Source organism: Arvicanthis niloticus, chromosome 2 (genome assembly GCF_011762505.2).
Source record: "Arvicanthis niloticus isolate mArvNil1 chromosome 2, mArvNil1.pat.X, whole genome shotgun sequence".
Taxonomy (NCBI): Eukaryota; Metazoa; Chordata; class Mammalia; order Rodentia; family Muridae; genus Arvicanthis; species Arvicanthis niloticus.
Genome location: NC_047659.1, coordinates 17,811,470 through 17,826,897, shown reverse-complemented (window position 1 = coordinate 17,826,897; position 15,428 = coordinate 17,811,470). Strand labels below are relative to the sequence as shown.

General features: G+C 41.2%; 1 pseudogene; it reads left to right on the top strand.

Annotated features, from left to right (window-relative positions):
- Positions 1-2,267: 2,267 nt before the first annotated feature.
- Positions 2,268-9,631, top strand: LOC117702902 (carboxy-terminal domain RNA polymerase II polypeptide A small phosphatase 2 pseudogene; annotated as a pseudogene).
- Positions 9,632-15,428: the final 5,797 nt, after the last annotated feature.

Genomic DNA, 15,428 nt, shown 5'->3' with positions numbered 1-15,428 from the left:
AAAAGAGTGCTTCCCTGAGTTGTACAAAATTAATTTAACTTAAAGAACAGGTTGTCAGAACCCTGACTTAATACATTATAAGTCAGAAAATGGGCAAATAATTTGGTTCTAGTGATTGTCATCTGGAGTGAGGAAGCAGAACCATCTTAGACAGCAAGCCCTTAACCTGTGGGATGTGACTGTATGAATTGAGGACACACAGCTAGCACCCACCACAAAAGTATTTAATCAATTTGTCGTTGGTGGGGAGAAAAATCCCATGTATGTTAACAATCACATAACTCATTATTCATTTCTGTGCTACAAGAAGAAAGAAAGAATTCTGAATATTTTTTCTACAGAATGAAATATGAATTTATATATTGTGGAACACATTAATAAACTGTTAATTATGCTATGCTGAAAATGTCTGCAAAATACTGGATTATATCAGTAATCATTTATCATAGATATTTCCTGGAGGCTGATTTCAGCTTATTTTTTGTCTCCTCTGCTTCTAGGAGTAAGATTAAAGAAATGGGTCCCAAAGGGTAAAATGAATTGGTTACATTGTGGTCAGGATCAGAATTTCTATTGCAAAGTCTGTGAGCTCTTCTATCATCCTCACCAATGTCACCCAAGGCCTTGTACAGTCCACAATATATGTACCCCACCACATCCATATATACTTCACCATAGCCATGTATGGTGAAGTATATATGGATGTACATCACAACACCATGTACACCACAACAGAAGATGTTTAGATCTCATGGATGTAAAAATGGAAAAATTAGGAATAAAAACATCCTAGACCATTGTGGATTCCAACACCAGATAAGGTACAGTAGAGCACTGCCCATACCCCAGACAGCTATCAGAGAGCATGGAAGAAGTGGGGCCACTCCTTATGCAAATCGGGCTTGGGCTTGCTCAATTTCAGAGAGATAAAGCCAGTTCACCTCCTGTTTCTCTAACAGAGAACTCACCTCTCGGAAATCATGAGACTGACAGTCTGGTAATCTAGTTGATAATCTTGGAAGGCCACTGCCTATGTTGCAGCATTTAACCCTTGTTATCTTTCCTCTCCTCCCCCAACTCAAGCTATATAAGCTAGCCCCACAATTTCAGTAAACAAGGTGCCTTCTAAAAGAGTCGTCTGGGTTGTCCATACCCACTGAACTCATCACTGTCCCAGACCTGCTCTCCAGCTCCTCCGCATACTGAGACCACCAGTGAACAACAACTGATTGGGGTTGGAGGGGTACACAGATAATAGATATCTGATTTAAACTTTATAAAAGGTGATGTAAGCATTCGCCTCATTCTCAGAACTAACATGCCATTTCACTTCTCAAACTCTGCATATTTTCTGAAATATATAAAACTCAATAACTGTCTCACTTATTCTTCTGTGGAGTATCTGAGTGTGAGACATCTATTCCTATATCATATTAATCAAACTGGCAGATCTGGCCTCATTCTCTGGGATTTCCTCTTGATGGTCATATTAGTGTAAAGGAGGTGTTTTTATGGCATTTAATTTTATTGGTGAGATTCTAGATGTTTCTAATGTATGTTAAAAGGCATGGTTGTGTGTACTGTAATGGCCTTGCACTTAGAGAACTGCCTCAAGTTAAAGGCAGACTGTAATGGATAAATTAGTCACTGCCAAGTATCTTTAGAAAGCATGGTATTGTGAATGCTGGAACATTGAATGAACTGGGCTTCAAGTAGCCTTTGTCAGCAGCTAATACTATATATGCAGTGTCTGAGATATCTTTTCTTTAATTGTAGCAATATATCAAAGCCTTCTTTTTATCTTCAGTAATCCAGCCCCTAGAAAGATGATGCCAGAATTCTGAAAGGAGAAACCAAAATCCACTAAAATAAGAGCATACAGTGACACTTATATAATCTCCTCAGTCAGAACTCATCCCCTGCTTTTACATGGGAGCTTTCTTCAGTGCTGTAACTAGGAGACAGGGAAGACAAAGAGCTGCTGCAATATGGTGCCAACCTTATAAACTGTTCGTACTTAAAAGAAAGCATTCAGCCAGAAACCTGGAACTTTCAGTGACATAGATGTATCACATAAGCTCATGATTATTTTTGAAAGATAATTAAAGGGACCTGTCATTAGAGATCAAATGGTCTCTGCTTGGATTTAGATTTGTAATCAGTCAAATTGTCTACATTTTAAAATTAGTTCATTATAGATACATACAACACTCTATTTTAAATGAGCCATTAATCTGAAAAGTCAACTGTGTTTTAAGTAAGGTAGTATGGTGATTCCTTTGCAGGCTTTAGAGCAGAAAGAGGAACATGATCAGGGTAAGGTAAGAATGAAACCCAGCTCAGCCCAATATTATGGTAACCTGTTGAGGTTTGGTCTTTTGCTATGTATTATAACATTAAATACTGGACCCCAAGGCCTGGTTTCCCCTGGGGACAAGAAAATCCACACTTAGACACAAGTGATGGTATGTAACCTTACTCCCACCCCAAGTTACCCTTGATTTGGTGAATAAAAATGTCTACAGCCTATAGATGGGAAGAACTAAAATAGGTGGGGTTTGTGTATCTGGATTTGGGTCTGGGAGGAGACTACCATGATGAAGGAAAAAGGGAAGATGGAAAGAAGGGCAATTCCATGGGATATGAAGTGGGAAATTCTGGTTTTGTTGGAGTTGTGTCATGTGATGTTTTTCTGGAAGCTGTTGTATGAGAGGATATTTTGCTGAGAACAGACATGTGGTATTTTTCTAGATACTGTCTGGTGAAAGGCCATGTGGCATTTTGCTGGGCCTGATACTTAAAAGGACATGTGATGTTTGGAAAGAGATAAGTATAACCTAACAGACAGTGTATGAAACTCTGGCATTGATTTGACTTGCTGGTCTTCATTGGGCTTTGCTGATGATGACTTGCATTGGTTCACCTTGCTTTCTTCCATGACCTTCACTTGTGACCTTTTAGAGAGAACTTCTGGTGGTGCTTCTTGCCAATTTAATGGACTCATGCCAATCCATGGAGCCTCGTGGTTTCTTTTGAATCAAGCGGCTAGTGATGATTTCTGTTTGGTGTTTTACTAGTGGACTGGCCTGCTGACAACAAAGAGTGGAATCGCCCTAAAGAACTATTGACCTCAAAATGTTGCAGGCATCAAGTTCATTATCTTCTCTCTCCTCCTTGCTCTCGTCCTACACTCCTCCTCCATCTTTCTTTATTTTACATCCTCTTCTTTCCTTCAACAGTGCTGGTCCTTGGAGATAGAACTCGGATTATCAGGTTTAGGGGCAAACACTTTTACCTGGTAAGCCATATAGTCAGGTCTGATTTTATTTAGTATGGGTTTTTATTAAACCTGTCCTACCTGGCTCTCTTGATAACACAGATTCTTGTTTTCTATGTCTCCTGAAGAAATAAAGTTTTATCTTCTGTTAGCTTTTCAATTCCCAGAACTCTTAGAAAGGTGGTTTCTCACTTATTGCTGCTTATAATACAACCTATATCCATAATCCAAATGAAAACTTTCCAGGGGTTTGTTCAAACCAATTTAGAGAAAGATTTGCTGTATGTCCCTTTAAAAAGTTAGAATTCTGAAGGAAAACAGACTTTATGTACCTCTTATTGGGTGATTTATCATGCTCATCTAAGATAGTCAAGTGGTTAATTGCTCAGGGTACACTTTGCTGCCCTTGAGTGACTTACACGGACTTAGCAGGGTTCACAATCTAGAAATAAAAATCTCACATTTTAAGAGGTTACATAGCATGATCTGACAAAGAGTATATAAGAGCAAACTGATGACCATGAGATCCTTTCTCTACCGAGTGTCAGTTGAGATGCAACTGGACCTGTGCTTTGTCTTCATTACTGTTGCATTTATCATCTCTAGAATACTGCCTGGACCACTGATTACTTAACACATGTTTAGAGTGTGAGTAATGAGAATAATGCAGAAAATTATATTATAATACCTTGCAAAACTAGAATCAATCATTAACCGAGAAGCCATGAAAATAGTGCAAGGAGCATTACATCTATATTATTATATTGAATATTCACAATCATTGGACAAGAGAACAGTTATTATTTTTATTTCCACTCAGGAAAAATTGAGCCTTTAAGGTTTATCTTGATGGCATAAGATGGAGAATAAAATCTTGTATGTTGTTAGTATTTTGCTTAGCATATATATAGATATAAAGAGCTGGTAAGTGGTGATTTAAATAAAATTATCAGTGGGCAAGGGAGGAAATGGTTACTGCTGGGAAGATATGATTCTTTTCCTGATTGTTAGACAAGTTAACTTTCAGAAAGGGTATATCAATATCATCACAGATAAACCTAAACAGATATGTCTGCTTAATTTCCTAACCTATATTCCTAGATGTAACTCTTTAGATATTCCATAAAACACATTTGAAAGTGTAAGATCATGTTTTATTTTATAATCTAAAAATAGTTTTATTATATGTATGTCTAGGTGTGTGTGGAGACATTTACACAATGTTTTAGGTAATTTCTTATTTGCTTGTAGAATACTTTAAAATAATTAAATGAGCAACAATTCAGTTTGATTGATAAGAAATAATATTGAATACTAGCATAATGATGAATGAGAAAATATATAAATAAATACTGGAAATTTGCTCAAACTAACATGGCCAGAAAGTCATGCAGGTCTTGTCTGCTTCAGCCCTACCCCATATACCCACCCACAATGAAGTGTGCCTCTTTCTTTTTTCTATCACAAGAATAGCATCTGAGTCCAATAACATGGGCTTCTTGATCCCTGCTTGATACAAAAACTACCTGTCTCCACAAGTGAAAATTTAAGGACACCAAATTACTGCTGAAGCTCCATGCTGAAGCTTTTGAGCCCTCTGATGTGATAAAAATCTGGTGTCCTTAAATGAAACACTATTTTTCTGCTCTGTGTAGCATTCTTATCTGAGAATTTTTTTATGTTCATTTTATGTTAAAGGATCTTAAAAGGACCTCTGACCTATCTGATAAGTTTAAGGGAAAAACCATGTTATCACAACCTTTATAACACTGTTGAATGCCCTTTGAGATGCTAACATTGTAAGTTACCTACAAAATACTGAGAATTCTTTCAGACAATGTCAAATGAGCATGCACGCTAAACTGGAAGCAAAGTTACAAACCTTATAATTTTCAAATCTGTCTCTCTGGCCCTTGTATTGATATCTTTGAACTCTAAAGAGTTTTCCTACCAAGTCTAAAGTCACTGCACTATGGTCTCTCTGCTCCTTTCCTTGCATTTTAGAATTGAGAACAAGTTCAATGATGGTTGATGATGGGACAATGGAAATAGTTTTTTTTTTTTTCCCCTGAGCACAAGAAGGTGAAAGACATGTCTTTCCTCATCTTCCTGCCTTTTCAGATAAGAACCAAGGTTTTTGCTGTTCTATCAAGTCAAACACAGGTCATTGACCTGTATTTAATTTTTCTGTGGAAGAAAATGTCTTTGCCATATCACAAAGTTTCTTTTATTTTATCTAAGTATTAGCCCACCCAGAGAAAGCTTTATACAAATGTAATAATTAAATCAATTAGAAAGCAAACTTGCTAAGAAATACAGAATCTTCACAGAGGCACACCCTGAGGCATTTCATGGGATTTTCTTTCTGAAATAAGTTTTTGTTAGTTATTATATATAATATATTATACACATATGTGTGTCTCTGTGTGTTCATAAATATATTAATACATACATTTACAAATGTATGAGACCAAAATTGTACCCCTTCCTTTCCTTAGTGAAGTGAACCGACAGTGATATTATGTAAAAACTTTTTAAAAAAATACTAATGGGTATTTTTTTCTACTTCTTAGTTTTATGGACAGATCATTGCTAAATGGAGAAGCCTTGAGATCAAGTCCCAAGTGTTTTAGATGTTATGAATATGACTACAACAACAAAAAACTGAAGTTATTTCAACCTTGATTTTCAATGGGATCAATATTAAGAACTACAGTAACTTTTTGGGTTTATTTTTTATATTAATGGAACATTCTTTAACATAAAAGCATCCTTAACAAATATCTGACATAGTTTTTTAGACAGGTTTCAATCATCCCATATGTCTTAGGGAGACCTTCTGTGACAGGAAATAGCTTTCGGTAGGTAGTAAGATAAATAGCCTTATGATAAAAACACATTAATCACACATGTAACCATGAAAACAGATATTTGTGTTTGAAAGGAAGGTTGGGGTTAAAATAGTGGAGTTCAGAACACTACAGGAAGATGAATGAGAAGCCTTGCAACTAGGTATGGAACAACTTATCTGACTGATAAGAGAAAAAACAAGGGTTCTTCAAAGCAAGTTCCTTGTCAACATGTTGGCTGCCCAGCTCCCATAAATCCTCAGAGAAAAGGAAAACTGTAGAATCAATGAAAGAGAAAGCAACGTAATACCAGAGTATGACATGAACAAAAGTGTCCAAGGATGGAGAGAGCATGGTAGAAATGGCTTTCACATAAACATAGATAACCACAGTGGTAAAAGATGCTAAGCCCTTGGGAAGAACAAAGCATGAGCAAAATGTGTAAAAGAAATCAGAAACAGGTCATATTTTAATAATTTGATAATTGTAAATCATATTTAAAGCTAAGAAGTGGGTCAGTAGTGAGAAATAAAAAAGGTATAGATTGGCTAGCAAGGGTACTATCTTGATCACAAGTGACTGTAGTAAAGTTTGTTTTCTAACCTGATATAAACTGCATACTTAGATGGACTCCGAAGATGAGAGATGCCGAGATGAGAAAGTGTGTGCTCTAACAGATGGGTTTTCGCTTATGTCTGTGTTTAAGCCACTGTCTCTAGGCTCTCAAGCTTTATCTCTCACTACATCTTTCCTTCAATACCAAACAGCTTTCTTTACAAAGTAACATCTTCCTTTCTCTAAGCTCCAGTCAAGATAACTGTAGCAAAGTCTGTGCCACATAGACTAGATAGAAAGTTTCTCTTTTTCTATGACTTCAGGTTGCTAAATTATATTAATTATAAAGACGAGAATCAGAGTTTTGAAAGCTTTATTTATTAATATAGTTTTGCCAAGGCCTCAAAGTTATACAAACACAATATGCAAATATAATTAATTTTATATTGTAGTATCTTTTCTCTTTTTAAAAATTCTTCTCTCTTATTTATTCCCTCCCAACTGCAGTTTCCCCTTACTGCAGTCCCACCACCACCACCCCTCTGCCCCAGATCCATCCACCCTCTACTTCCTCTCAGAAGAGAGCAGGCTTACCAGGGGTATCAACTAAACACAGCATAACAAATTTCAATAAGACCAGACATATAACATCATCACATAAAGGCTTGACAAATTAATCCAGTAGGAGGAAAAAGATCCCACAAGTAGGCAAGAGCATCAGGACAAGCCCCACTCCCACTGTTAGTATTCTGCAAGAACATCATGCTACTCACCCATAACCTATATGCAAAGGTTAGACCCCTACCGGTTCCCTGATCTCTACAACACATCTTAGTCAGTTTATTCTGACGGCTGTCTTCTCCTAGTGTGTCCCTGACACTTCTGGTTCTCCAATACTTCTCCCCCTCCTCCTCCACAGGACTTCCGAGCTCAGCCTAATATTTGTCTGTAAGACTCTGCATCTGTTCCCATTAGTTGCTGAATAAAGGAACTCTAGTCTTTTTTATGACAAATTCTGCTAGGTCCTAGGACACTCTGAAGGCAGGACAAACTGTATGTCCAAGGTTTTGTGGCCTGATTGATGTCTCAATTCCTCCACTTGAGACCTTGTTAGGTTACAGAAAATGGCCAGTTTAAGATTCGTGAACATTACTAGGGGCCTTTGCTAGGGTTATTCTCATAGATTCCATGGGGTTTCCATTGCACTAGGATTCCACCTCACCCGCCAAAATGCTACACAATTCTAGTCATTTCTCCCAGGAATTCCCCCGCCTCCCCTCCACCAGATCCTTTCTGTTCTCAACCCCACTAAGCCCAGTCCCCCAGTCTGCCATTAACTCTATGATATTTTCCCTTTCCAGGCAGATCCTTGCATCCCTAGTTAAGCACTCCTTGTTACTTAGCTTGTCTGTGGACTGTAGCATGTTTCTTACTTTACAGATAGAATCTACTTATAAGTGAGTATACCATGTTTGTCTTTCTGGGTCTAGGATACTTCACTCAGGATAATTTTATCTCTAGTTCTGTCCAGTTGCCTGCAAGTTTTATGATGTCATTGTTTTAGACAGCTGAATAATATTATGTTTTATAAAAGTACCACATTTTCTTTACCCATTCTTCAAGTAAGGGGAATTTATATTGTTTCCCTTATCTGGGTATTACAAATTAAGCTGCTATGAACATTGAATAAGTATCCTTGTCATAAGATGTAGCATCCTCTGGGTATCGCATCTGACAGAAAGCTAATATCCAAAATATATAAGAAACTCAAGGAATGAGACATCAACAAACTGATACAATTAAATAATGGGGTAAAGATCTAAACAGAGAATTCTCAAAAGAGAAATTTCAAGTGGCAAAGAAACACTTAAAGAAATGTTCACTCTTGGTTTTTGTTTTTGCTCTGGATTCTCCATGTTGGACCCAAACTGAGGAACCTGGAGCTGCCAGGAGAGGGAGGAATGTGAAGGCCGCCTCCCTTCCTGGCCCAGGGAGGAAACGCGAGGGAGAGAGGATGTGAACAGCTGCGGGAGTTGGAGCAAAACGGCCCCCCACCCAGGCCCCCCAGCCCAGCCCTCCTGCGTTCCTGCAGGCGCGTCCTCCCTCCCAGCCAGCCCGGCCCGCAGGATTGTTAGATGGAACAGGCTCCATCATCACCCAGCCGCTGAGGGAAGATGCCCTGGTGCTCACCAAGAAAGGCTTAGTCTCCAAGTCCTTGCCTAAGAAGCCCCATGGCCGCAGCATCTTCAAGGCCCTCTGGTACTGTTTTCACACACAGCATGTTGATCAATCAAGCTCTTCCACTGAGTTCACCCACGAGGAGGAGGCCAACACCATCGCCAAGTCTGATCTGCTCCGATGTCTCCAGTACCAGTTTTATCAGATCCCTGGGACCTGCCAGCTACCAGAGGTGACAGAGCAAACTCAAGGAAGGATCTGCGTGGTCATTGACCTGGATGAGACTCTTGTGCATAGTTCCTTTAAGCGGACCAACAATGCTGACTTCATAGTGCCTGTAGAGATTGAGGGGACCAAGCAACAGGTGTATATGCTCAAGAAGCCATACGTTGATGAGTTCCTGAGTCAAAGAGTTGATGAGCTCTTTGACTGTGTTCTTTTCACTGCCAGCTTGGCCAAGTATGCTGACCCTGTGACAGATCTCCTGGACCAGTGTGGGGTGTTCCAGGCTCTCCTGTTCTGGAGGTCTTGTGTGTTCCACCAGGGCTGCTACGTCAAGGACCTCAGCCACCTGGGAAGGGACCTGAGGACAACTGTTATCCTGGACAACTCCCCTGCATCTTACATCTTCCACCCAGGAAATACAGTGCCTGTGCAGTCCTGGTTTGATGACATGGCAGATACAGAATTGCTGAACCTGATTCCAGTCTTCGAGGAGCTGAGTGGAGCGGATGATGTCTACACCAGCCTTGGACAGCTGCGAGCCCCTTAGCCTTCCTGTTCCAAGAAATGGCCATCCAAATAGGGGACTTTGCTACACTGTGCCTTTGTGATCAGCCTGATTGACAGGGTCTACAAGTAGCCAGGTATGCTGGACAAAAGCTGTAGGGCAGGTTACATGCAGAGCAGGGACTCAGACCCAGACCCAAAGCTCTCTGCACCCAGGTGGGGGGGGGGTTCGGGGGGGTTGCATGCATGTGCGTATGTGTGTGCGTGTGCCCATCTAAACTATGGTCCCAGGTGCCCAGTGTCCAATAGGAGGAGAAGCTGAAAGATCAAGACTCAACTCAAGTCATTTGTCTCCTTTCCTGCTGTCCTGTGAGCGACTGAGCTTTACAACCATGAAAACTATAGTAGGCTCCCTTGCCAGACCACGGCCTTTCCTCAGCATCACTAGGGCTGTACCAAGGAGAAAGGAGAGGCCAGAGGTTGCTTTCGGATGCCCAGGGCATGTTTGCAGACCCACCAGGTCCTGTGTCCTGCTTGCTACTCCTGGCTCCAGCAGAATGCCTGTCATGGGCACTTCTGTGTCTCCAGGCTCCAACACCTGAGAAGGACAGCCTTCTCACTCCCAAGCCATAGACTTACTCCCACGGGAAAGAGGTCTCTCTGACCTGGAGGAGGACAGATAGCTGATTTCTGTTCTTTTAACTCTTAAAATTCTCTTTCTAAACATGGAGTGGTTTGTATCCGGCCGAGCTACAGTCCTGAGCCTGAAGTGCATGTGGGAAGTACTGGGGTACAGGGAAAATGTAAATGTTCGATGCAAGATGCCTGTCTCCTTGCTTGTAGATCCCAAAAGTGCTCTTCAGTGATTCTGTGAGGGACAAAGCTTGCGGGGTGTTGGGGGGGGCGGGGGGAGTCCGGCGGCGGGGACAAAGTCGCGAGGGCCGGCAGCAGGGTCCCGGGCGGGCTTTCCACACTGCTGGTGGAGGGTCCCACATTCACACAGCTGCTGAGGTAAGGCCCGTGGCTGTATCGGGAAGGTTCAGGGTTACTGAGGCTGGAAACCTGGCGGCAAGCACAGGAGACACGTGGAGTCCAGGAGTTTTCCAAAGTCAGCTAGATGTTGTATATTCTAGTCCGGTGCTAGTTCCGTGTTTTAGGAGCAGGTGATGCTGACGAGGAGAGTAGGACAAGATTGAAAGGAGCCAGATCCTGAAGCCTGTCACTCCAGTGCCACCAGCTCGCCTGGTGCACAGTGGTCTTCAGGAGTCAGTAGACTACCCGACCAGGTGTCTGCATCCACCCAAAGCCATGCCAGGAATCGCCCCCCTGCCAAATTCAGCTCTGTAAGATGCCTCTTCAGGGACACAGTATATGTCTGATTGGGCTTCTCATCAAAACCTGATATTCCTGTCCCTCTTATAGGGGGAGCTTTGGACACAGGACCAGTTTGATAATGGGCCAGGTAAGGGTTTCCACTCTGCACATGATAGAGGAGACGCCGTAGGCCTCATTAAAGAAGTTGAGTGAAATTTGCCTTTATTTAACCAGGGACCTGTCTCACTCCCTCCTGGCTCCCAAAGATTTTTGTGTAATTGTATAACCCCCTCTGTTAACTGTGGCTCAGAAAAGCTTTGTACTAAAAGCATGGGACGCTCACAGCAGCCATTCCTGGGAAATGGGTCCCCTGCACGTCCTGCCCTGTCAGAGGCCTCTTGGCAGTGCAGCCTGTTTGTGCTGTCCTGCATCCAGTGTGTCAGCTGGCTAAGTGTGAGAATGGTAAGCCGTTTCCCCCTTTGGGCTACTTAGCCAAGGCTACTCCTCAGTTACATTTTTTTAAAAATAGCTTAGTTCTCCCCCACCCCCACCCCCACTCCCCTACACACACAGGGTTTCATGAATCACAAGCAGGGTGTTGAACTCCCGTTTAACCAAGAATGATCTTGAACTGATCTCCTGAGTGCCAGGTTACAGGTGTGATCACCTTGCTGGTTTATGAGGCGCTGGGGACAACCCAGGCCTTCAGTTGTGTTAGGCACACGCTCGCCAGCCAAGCTACATCCCCAGTCCCTTTTTCTAGAAAACATCATTAGTTAAATACATTCAGGGGAGAAAAGGTAACAGGTCAGGCCAGCTGCCCCATCCTTTAGTGCAGGGTCAGCTCCCAGAACCGCCCTGCTCCGAAAGCTAATGATTCTTTCCTGTAATTACCCCAGATCTGCCTATTTCCAAGATGCCATTTGCAGAGAGGAGTCTGCTTCCCACTATGACCGGGCTATGGGATCCTTGACCACCTTGCTTCATGATTTGACACATTCGTTGTATTCAAAAACTTGAACTGTGGGATGCCATTAAGAGTCTGTTTGTAATTTTGAAATATTTGTATTACAATTGTTAGTAAAGGCCTGTTTAAAAACCTAAAAAGAAAAGAACGAAAGAAAGAAAAAGAAATGTTCAACATCCTTAACCGTCATGGAAATGTAAATCAAAACGACTTAGATCCCATCTTACACCTGTCAAAATTATTAGGATCTAAAATACAAGTGACAGCTCATGCTGATGAGAATGTGGAGCTAGGAGAACCCTCCTACATCACGTGTGCAAAACTGTAGAGCCACTTTGAAAGTCAATATGGAGGCCTCTCAGAAAATTAGAAACTGATCTACCTCATGCCCCTGCTATACCACATACACTGATTCTAGTATTTTTTTTAAGTAAAGTATTTAGCCAATACATCTGAAAACTTGAGAACATAGTTAAGACCTCTAGATAGGTGAATAAAGACCCAACTATAATACACCAATTGCCTTTGACTGTCTTGTCTGTCTTCTGACTTTCTACATTTACTGTGTAGATTTTAGGAAGCTAAACATGGTCTTTTCCAAGATATTAAATAATATCTTTATTATATTATATTATCTTTTGTTAATAGCATGGTATGACATAGAGATAGAAACTCCCTGAGTGGACTTTTTTCTTCTTCCAATCTTCAGCACCTCAGGTAAAACACACACACACACACACACACACACACACACAAACACACTTTTAAATGATTTAACAGAAAAAACTTTACATAACTCCATTGGGTTAAACAGTAATTAGTAAGTGCTTTACGATAGTAACTCAGAATATTAACATTTTTATTTGCCAATAAAAAAGACACAGGCTAGCAGATTGAATAAGAAAGCAGGTTCTATGAATTTTCAGCTTCAGAGAAAAAAACAGATCAACAACAGATATTATGCAATGGTTAAAAAATAGAGACAGGTTACTTCAAGCCACTGGAACACGCAACAGTAGCTATGCTAATATCTAGGAAAGCAGCCTCAAAACAAAACTTGCCTTAAGAGATAAGGAACTTCATTCACTTCATACTCACCAAAAGAACAAGACAAAAACTAATTAGCACAAACTTCTTGAGATACTGCTAAAATTTTGTCTTGTTCTACCCCTACCCTCTGGTCAAATAGTAATTGTAATTGCTTAATGGTTTGGACATAACCAGGATTCTCATTTTCTAAGTCCTTTTTTTTTTTTTTTTTTTTTTTTTTTGCTTTGAATTTAGACACAGAAAATGAGGTATGTGTTTGTTTTAGGCCCTTAAAGGTGTCAGTGTATGTCTAAGGCAGACTTCCCTTAGAATTGAGAGTTCAGAGTGTGGAAGACAGTTGCCATTTTATTTGGGGACCCTGGGATAGAGTGGTAGCTGAGAAATTGTGGGCAAGTATGTTAGGAGATGCCACCAAAATGGAAAGAAAAATATTCAGGTCAGAGATTGTTTATAATCCTTGTCCTAAGAAGTTTTATATCAAATTGACACAAGCTACACTTATCTGAAAGAAGAGAACTACTGAGAAAATGTTTCCATAAGAATGGGCTATAAGGCATCTTACTAATCAGTGATTGATGAAGGAGGCCCCATCCCATTGTGTGTGTCACCCTCCTGGGCTGCTGGTACTGGGAGCAACAGTGTCAACTGGCCAGAACCCCAGGAGCCTGACAAATACAGAGGAGGATGCCTCTCAGGAGACAGCATATCATGCTACTGTCAGCAAGCACTTTTTGGCATCCACAACAGTGTCTGGGTTTAGTGTCTGTATATGGGATAGATCCCCAGGTGGGTCAGTCTTTGGATGATCTTTCCTTCAGTCTCTGCTTCACACTTTGTCTCTGTATTTGCTCCCATGAGTATTTTGTTCCTCCCTCTAAGAAGGACTGAAACATCCACACTTTGGTCTTTCTTCTTCTTGAGCTTCATGTGGTCTGTGAATTGTGTCTTGGGTATTCTGAGCTCTTAGGCTAATATCCACTTAGCAGTGAGTACATACCATGTGTGTTCTTTTGTGTTTGGGTTACCTCACTCAGGACGATATTTTCTAGTTCCATCCATTTGCCTAAGAATTTCATGACTTCATTGTTTTTAATAGCTGTTAAAGGACATCTGGGTTCTTTCCAGCTTTTGGATGTTGTAAATATGGCTGCTATGAACATAGTGGAGTATGTGTCCTTCAACAGAGGAATGGATAAAGAAATGTGGTACATTTACACAATGGAGGACTACTCAGGCCAAGGCAATCTTTCATGAATTGAATACTACCAGAGGAATCATCATGTTTGACTTCAAGCTATGCTAATCATAATTAAAAAAAAAAAAAAAAAGCATGATACCAGAACAAGAGTACCTCAGGTGAGTGGAATATACCCAAAGGCCCACTCACTGCCATATGACCAGCCCACAATAAGAGCCAATATTATATACAAGTATTTGGAGGACAGATTGAAGAGAAAGAAAAGTAGAATGGTTGGAGCACTGTGTAAAGAGGCAGAACTGGAGAGGTGAGGGTGGAAAGCTTGTCATAAGTAGCCTGCACTGACATCTGACAACATATTGAAGTCCTGACCCATGCTGCCACTGAGGGCCATTTCTAAGTCTGTGGCCATGCATTAGCAGGTGCTGTGTCAATGTCCCTGTCCCATATTACCACCAAAACACCATGCTGACATCCCTGGTCAGGGATGCTATGTCCAAGAGCTATCCAGAGTTGTCCCCACCCCTCATTGGCTGCAGCATTCAGGAGAGCATGCCTTGCACCTCACTGGAGCAGCACAGTAGAGCTGGCCATGGTGGCAGGGACTCAGGAGAGCTGGACCCATAGGTGTGGTCAGGGAAATGATGGCCCACTCCCTGAGTCTGATGTCCAATGTTGTAAGCAAGGGAGAGATGCCTGTTCCCCTACCTCAGGACTTGCCACCTCCAGCAGGTAGGAAAGCTGTCCCCCAGGTCATGAGAGTGGGAGAGCTGGCCCCTCTCCTAGCCAGCTGCAATCCCTTGGAGAGTTGGCCCCATACCTTGCCTGAGCAGCACAGCAGAGCTGAACCTAGTGACAAAAGCTCGGTTGAGGTCATGAGAGGAGAGGTGGCCCTGACCCTTGCCAGCTGTAGCATTTGGTGAGCTAGGGAGAGCTCTGTACAGAAAAGAAAACTGTCAATCAAGTAAAGAACAAGTCCACAGAATTGAGAAAAAAATCTTCACCAATAGATGAATAATATCTAAAATATGCTAAAAACTAAAATAACTAAGTATCAAGAAAACAGCCCTATTAATGAAGTGGCATGGAACTGAACAGAAAATACTCAAAATAAGAACCACACTTTAAAGACTACTCAATTTTCCTAAACATCAAGACAAAGAGCTTAAAACTATTCACACCCCAATCAAAATCACCATCATCAGGAATTAAAATGATAACAAATCCTGGCATGGGTCTGATGAAGGGAGAACACTTAGACACTGTTGCTGGGAACATACACTAGTCTGAAAACAGGTCTGCATCTTTCCT